Source organism: Lemur catta, chromosome 3 (genome assembly GCF_020740605.2).
Source record: "Lemur catta isolate mLemCat1 chromosome 3, mLemCat1.pri, whole genome shotgun sequence".
Classification (NCBI taxonomy): Eukaryota; Metazoa; Chordata; class Mammalia; order Primates; family Lemuridae; genus Lemur; species Lemur catta.
Genome location: NC_059130.1, coordinates 26,675,824 through 26,681,823, shown reverse-complemented (window position 1 = coordinate 26,681,823; position 6,000 = coordinate 26,675,824).

The window sequence follows — 6,000 nt, the reverse complement described above, 5'->3', positions numbered from 1 at the left end:
TGAGTGCCTAATACAGTGTCCACTCAACTGCTGATTGCCCAGCTGAGTGACCGGAGCCCCGAGACTTTAGGAAGGTCTTAGGGGAAAGTGACTCCTAATTTCTGCTACTGACCTCCCCTGACCCAGGGCAGCTGCCAGAAGGGAGCAAAAAATGGGCCTCCACTTTGGTGGGTTCAGCTACTGACCCCCCAAGGCGGTTACTCTGTGGAAGCCCTTTGGGCAGGGCCAGCTTTCTGCGCCTCTGTCGTCAGCTCCCGACACAAACTGCCGTAATTCCTAGGCTCAGGGCTTCTCTGGCATAGAGAGCTTGGGCCTTGGACCAAACTCTTCATGTACCAGAAAGAGTTGCTATCTTTTGGTTTCTAGTTTATTGCTAAATCCTCAGGCCCCAAAAGATGTTGGGATGTAGTAGATGTTCATTAAATATTGGTGGTACGAAGGCAAAGAGAGGAAAGAAAGATAAGAGAAGAGAAGAAAGTGGAGCCACCTGCTGCTGTGTGACCCAGCTGTGGCTGGGCTGGCCGGGAGAGCAGGGTGAGCCTCCATGAGCATCTGGACGACCCAGGCCAGAGGCTGAAGCCAACTTCCCCGAGCAGAGGCCCCCTCCCTCCAAGCCCAAGACTCTTGGACACAAGTGCTTATTCACCTGAGCAGAAAGCCTCTTGGGTTAGAAAACTTCACAGGCCATGGGCATCCTTTGTGGCACAGAGCAGGTACCCTGTACCCTGTTGCTATTGTCATCCCAACTCTCCTTTTCCTGGAACTTTGCAGGTGCATCTCTCCCCCTAGCCATCCCCAGCACCATGGAAGGGCCTGGTCTTGGAAGCACTAGGCCCAGAGGCACTGTGGGCCTCAATTCCTGAGGTTCCACATTTCTCTCTGGCACCCAGGGGATAGGGGTGCCTGGAACTAATTCAGTTAGGAGTGTAAGACTCGGGGACCAGCAGTGAGCCAGTCACAGCTTTCAAGTGGAAGAGGGACCAGTTGAGCAGAGTGAGTGTAGTGAAATAAAATTGAATGTGGAACAGGGGAATCTGCTCTTGAGTCTCAATTCTGCGTATTAACTCTGCAACCATGGACACGCACTTTGCTTCTCCGAACTGCAATTTTCTCCTTTACAAAATGAAAGCTAATAATATGCTATCCAATCAAATGAGAGCACATATAACGAAGTACTTGGTGAGCCATAAAATAATATATAAGCTAATAATAATAATAACAACATAAATGTAATCAAATCATAATGATGATAATCAAGGCCAAGCTGTGACTGCTGTCCCTCCCTCACATAACCCTGCAGCTTTACGGATATCAGTGACTCTGGGGGTTGCAGGAGGATAAGGCCTGTGACAGGAAAGACCCCTAGATAAGAGCCGAGTTGTCAGTGACACCTCCAGGCATTGCTGGTGTCTACCTGGAACACAGTACTAAGGACAAACACTGTCCTGACCCAACGAGCACAAGGAAACAAGAATGAACCTGATGGCTAATCCTTGTGACCCTGCCTTGACCCCACGGGACACCTCTGCCAATGGGGGAATGATCACTCTGTTCTCCCCAGCTGGTTCTGCAGGCCCTCAGGGACCAGAGTGCTGGGTGGGGTAGTGCCTGGGTTTGGGCAGTCACTCCGTGTCCTCACATGGACGAAGAGGAGGCTGGACAGGATGGCTCGTGCAGGCCCATCCTGCCCGGTGGATCCAGTGGAACTATCTTACAGGTGTCCCACAGGCTCTTTCCTCAGGGGCTCACAGGCCACGGAACTGTGGCCAACATACAACACTATGGACAACACCTAAGCAATTGTTCCACTCAGGGGCAAGCCTGGCATTCCGGGGATAGTGGTGACTGAAACTAATTCTGTTAGGAGAATAAGACTCAAGGACCAGTGATGAGCTTAGAGAAGCTTCACTCTGACCTTGCACCAAGAGTGTCACATGCAAAAGACTCTTGGAGCTGCTACTGGAAGGTTCATCCGTTGGTCAATCATTCATTACTCAAAAACATAGTAAATATCAATAGCATGCCAGGCATTGTACTCGACCCCAAAGATACAGATGGGAAGAAGGCCTGGCCACTGTCCTTAAGAAGTTCCCACTCTGGATCAGGGCAGGGGTGGGGTGGACAGGCACATGGGCACTCACTTATAAGACAGCATGACTAGTGCTGATAGACCCTCCCAAGACACCGTAGCAGCAGTAAGTGGGGGTGGGTGACAGAGGAGATAACACTCTGTTCTCTCTTCGGAGTCACAATCCCCTCCACCAGGCCTGACAGGAGGCAAGTGAATTCCCACCAACACCCTTGCCCACCCTTTCAATCTTCTAAGCTAGGAGCCAGAAAGAATCCCAGTTCTGCCATCAATTATTTCAGTGACCTTGGGACAGCCACTTAGCTTTTGGGGACCTCAGTTTCCTCATCTATAAAATGGGAACAACGCTGATTCTTCAACAATTCACCAATCAAACCACAGACTTTTTTTTTTTTTTTAGGAGCAGCTATATATATGCTAGACTTTGGGAACACAGCAGCGAGCAGAGATGTGAACCGTGATCGCATGAATTTTAAGTTCACTAGGAAAGGCAGACATTAAGCAAGAACATAACATTAGAGCCAGAGCTATAAAAGGAGAAACACAAGTTTCTAAGGAATTGTAGGAAAAGACTCTCACCCAGCTATGATCATTCTCCCAGAGATGCTATGGGCACTCAGTGCAACAGTGAATATGAGAGTGCTCCTTAAGCTGTAAAGTGCTGTGTGTGTATGCGCTACCCTCTCCCGTGTGTTTCTACCTCCCCTGATGGGGACTTGCATCCGTTCTAAAGGCCTTACTTACCCTGGTGGGACGACAAGCCCAGCCAAGCCGTGAACTGATTCCAGTCCACTGTGGTGAACAATGGAGTGGACAGATGTGGAAGCTAAGGTTCAGGGAGGAGAATTGGATGGCCAAGGACACAAACTGGTGAGTGCCATCCTGTTTCTGAGTCTGCTGGTGTCCCTACACTGTGAAGTGGCTGGGTGTTGCCAACCTTCCCCAGCTGGCGTCCTCACATCTGTGCTTCTCACCGTCAGCCAGTGCCCTCAGGCTCTCTCCCTTCTCTCTGTCCATTCTAAGTCCAGTCTCCGTAAACCGTCTGGAACTTACTCACCGCTAAGCACGGCCCTTGCCTGGGGAAGGTATTTGTGTTTTAATAGGTATTGGCCCTCAAGATAAAGGAATGAACCTGTAATCATGGGTTCACTCCACCACGCCCCAGAAGGGCTTAAGCCCTAGAAGGAGTCCTGGGCAGTGGTATACGTTGGCAGCCAGGGTAGATTCCTCCCCAAATGAGGGAACTGAGGCCCAGAGCCAGAGCAGTGAAGTAGCTCGCCTTGGGTCATACAGCATGAATGTGGCAGGCCTAGAACCCGTGTTTTCTGGATTTCAGCTCCTTCAAGAAAGCCATATGTGTGTGGATGTCAGTGGAGTCAGAGAGGACCCTTCCCCAGCTGGGAAGCGTCCTCATGGGACAGCACTCTGGCCCCATATGACAAGAGGGGACTAGAGATGACTGTAAACCTGCTTTCCCAAGACCCAGGGGATGGGGAGGAAGTTTGGTCTCCAGCCAGGGCTATCCAGTGGGGTCACCTTAGTCACTTTCCTAACAGCCAGAATAGGAACACAAATCCTAACATGCCCCAGAGCCCAGACTCAGCCTCTCTGAAGGAGTCATCCTTTTGTCCAGACGCCACCTGGTGGTGTGGTAGGAAAACCCAGCCTTTGAAGTCAAACTCCTGTTTGACTCTCAGGCCTGTGGTCCTGGGGAAGTTATTTGAGCTCGCTGAGCCTCAGTTTCTGTGTCCATAATGATGGAAGAAATACGACCTAACATTTGGGGGTTGGTCTTAGAATAAGTGAGATAGCAAATCTGAACTCATTAGCACGGTGTGCAACACATGGAAGGCATTCAGCCAATGTGTCCTTCCTTCCCCTCCTTAACCCCTTCCTCTTATAATAATGATGCAGAGCATTTCATGGACTTAGTTTAAATAAGGCCGGGCGCGGTGGCTCACGCCTGTAATCCTAGCACTCTGGGAGGCCGAGGCGGGTGGATCGCTCGAGGTCAGGAGTTCGAGACCAGCCTGAGCGAGACCCCGTCTCTACTAAAAATAGAAATAATTATCTGGACAACTAAAAGTATATATAGAAAAAATTAGCTGAGCATGGTGGCGCATGCCTGTAGTCCCAGCTACTTGGGAGGCTGAGGCAGTAGGATTGCTTAAGCCCAGGAGTTTGAGGTTGCTGTGAGCTAGGCTGATGCCACGGCACTCACTCTAGCCCAGGCAACAAAGTGAGACTCTGTCTCAAAAAAAATAAAAAATAGAAAAAATAAAGTCAGAGGTTGAGGTAGATAAGACATATTGAAGGTGGGATCCTAAGGAACACCTCAGAGTATCTCTATCAAAACAGCTTCCTGCTTCCTTGGGACTGAGATGCCTCAGAACTTGGCCCAGTCAGTCCTTGCAGTAACTAGGCATCAAGATGGTTGGGTTCTGGCCTCGGATTTGAGGGCCTTGCTCCTGGGTCTTAGTTCCTTGCCTATGAAATAAGAAAAGAGGTCAATAATATAGCAAACATTTATTAAGTTTCTGATGTCTTCCAAACACCAAGAATAAGGCTGAGTGAAGAAAGAGAGGCTAAACGGATGAATATGAAGATGGGAAGATGCAGGCTCTGCCATATAGAACATAAAACCTGGGTGTGGAAGCCAAGATGTGCACAAGGGAGCTGGCACAGCACACAGTTAAAAGCACACACCTGGGAGCCGGTGCGCTGGGTTTGAGTCTCAACTTTGGGCAAGATACTCAACTTCTCTGGACTTGGTTCATATAATAAGGTCAATTAACAGGGTTGTTTGTGTGTACATATATGTGTGTATATATGCATGATATATTATAAATATGTTTATAGGGACAAGCCTGGCTTAGGCTATGTGTATGTGTGTGTATAATTTATAGAAATTATAATAAAAATAAAATATAAAATAAAAATGTTATATATAGCATATACATTTAGTAAACACTTTAAATAGTACCTGGCACATATTGATCACCATTAATGTTTACTATTTTAACTAGATACACTACATGGAAGGCAGACTCAGTTGCATGTTTTGTAGGGGAAAAGATAGTCTGATTGCTTGGGGTTGGTAGCCTGCCGTCAGGTGTTGAAAGAGAAAGAGATTTGCAGTGATGACTGCAGCAGCCTTCTGCTCTGCTCATCATCCATGCGCCATACGGGAGCCCAGCAAATCTTTAGCTGCACTGTCATTTCTGGGCTCATGCTTCTGACTCTGTCTCCCCCTGCGGTCCCATGTGTGTAAAGCAAATTGGATGCTCAAACTCTGCCAATACAGAGAAATGTTAAAACCCTAATCCAGGAGTTTACAGCCTGACTCAAGAGACTCTGACAAGTGTGTGACACGGCTGTGAAATAAGGAGCAATGGAAAGTAGCAGAGTTGGAGGAAAAGTTGGACAGAGAAACCCTTAGAAGACAGAGGTGTTCATTTGCTAGGGCTGCCATAACCAAGTACCACAGGCTGGGTGGCTTAAACAACAGAAATCTATTTGCTCACAATTCTGGAGGCTAGGAGTCCAACAGCAAGACATTGACAGGGTTCGTTTCTTCCGAGGCCTCTCTCCTTGCCTTGTATACAGCCATCTCCATCTTCTCCCCGAGTCTTCACGTGGTCTTCCCTCTGTGAATGTCTGTGTCCTAATTGCCTCTTCTTTAAAGGACACCAGTCATACTAGATTAGGGCCCACAACAATGATTTCATTTTAACTTAATTACCTCTTTAAATACCCTATCTCCAAGTCTAGTCACATTATGACGTACTGGGGTCAGGACTTTAACATATAAATTTGAGGAGGACACGATTCAGCCCATAATAATAGGTGAGAGGAATAGCCTCCTTCAGAAACTAAAAGTGATGCCTGTACTATCACAGATATCCAGGGAG